Source organism: Schistocerca nitens, chromosome 6 (genome assembly GCF_023898315.1).
Source record: "Schistocerca nitens isolate TAMUIC-IGC-003100 chromosome 6, iqSchNite1.1, whole genome shotgun sequence".
Classification (NCBI taxonomy): domain Eukaryota; kingdom Metazoa; phylum Arthropoda; class Insecta; order Orthoptera; family Acrididae; genus Schistocerca; species Schistocerca nitens.
The window spans coordinates 556,848,103-556,849,815 of NC_064619.1; positions in this window are offsets into that span (position 1 = coordinate 556,848,103).

The following is a 1,713-nucleotide window of genomic DNA, read 5'->3' on the forward strand; positions in this document are numbered from 1 at the left end:
TGCCTCGTCATTTCCTCTGATAATCACTTCTTTCCAGGTTGAATTTTCACTCTGCAATCTACTGTGTGCTGATTTCCTACTTCCTAATAATGTAAAACAATCTGCAGAACTGTGACTCGAATCAGAACACTTGTCTTTCGTGGGATAAAGCTCTTCCGACCCATGGCAAACACTCACATTTCGTTACTACTCCTTCAAAGAAGCTACAGGCTGTGGCTAAACCATCTCTCCACAATAACCTTCCTTCCACGAGTTCCAGTTTCGCAAAGACTAACTTCCAGGATCCATCTCAAAATGACGTAGACATTGGGGTGCTGTCTTCACTCCCTTGGATACAGCACTGATACAATATAATATCTAGGTAGGATGTAATAATTTTCATTCATATTCAGTGCTACTATAAACCATTCGATCTTTTTTCCAAAGTATTACATGTACACATAGGATTTATGCATAAATAGAACTATAAATTCTCCGAGTTTGCTTGGTGTCCACCATATGGCTTAGGAGTGTAGCGCCTTAACAAAATGGTGATAAAGCTGGAAAAGTGTTTTTGTGTGTTGGAAGATGTGTGATATTTCTCTGTGACAACTTTGCAGCTAGCATTCACAATGAGTTTTAGAAAAGAACCACCTTGTAAACAGAGCACTATTTGGTCGTATCAACAACTTGTGGACAATCGCTATCTCTGTTACAGAGAAGCATTGGTCGACCAACTGTGCCACGTGGAACAGTGAAAGTTTCTTATGCAGTCCAAAAAAGTCAACGATCTGTGCAATTCACGAAGTTGCAATATCGTAGCAAACAGTGTGGAATATTTTGAGACGGTGGTTATATTTCACGCTGTACCATCTGTAGCTCGCGAAAATTAAAACCGCAAGATTAAGGCTGGCGCCCTTAATTTCACACCGCAATGCAGAAAGCATTTAAGGATGAACATTTCACCTACAATCTGATGCTCAGCGGCGAAGCAACTTTCCATTTATCAGGAAAAGTTAATCACCACAGTGGGAGAATGAGGGATACTGAACATCCACATGAAATTGTGTCGCATGAACGAGATTCACTGAGTTCGGTGTTTTCTGCGCCATGTCACAGAAGAAGCTGTGTGGGTCGGCTTCCTTACATGAGAAGACTGTAACGGTACCTTTTACCCCGATACGTTTAAGTTGTGACTGTTTTCACTTCTGACTGCTAATTACGAGACTTTCATATTCCAAAAACTCGGGGCACCCCTCACTGGACCATCGATGTTCGTCGCTACCTAGACGACGAACTTCTGCATCGCTGGATTGGGCGTAGTGGTGAAGATGGTATGGCTCTGTCCATTTGCCACCTTCCCCCTCCCCTCCCCCCGCCAGTTCGCCTTACCAGACGCCTAGTGATATTTTCCTTTGGGGATACATTAAGAATCGTGTTTATGTACCACCGCAGCCAAGGACACCGGAACACCTCAGAGAAGACGTGAGTGTTGCTGTGACGACCATTGACCAGTGGGAGAAACTTCACTACCACATCAACGTGTATTGTGTGACCGAAGTGACACTCAGAACATTTGTAGAGCGTTAAATGCAAACCCAGTGAATTTATGATCATATTCATGAAACAGTCATATTTTATATGCAATAATTTGCCAAATACACACCTTCGAAAACCTATGAGTCATTTGTAGCATGCCTATATTTCGAGAACTTCTGGACACCATCTAGTATG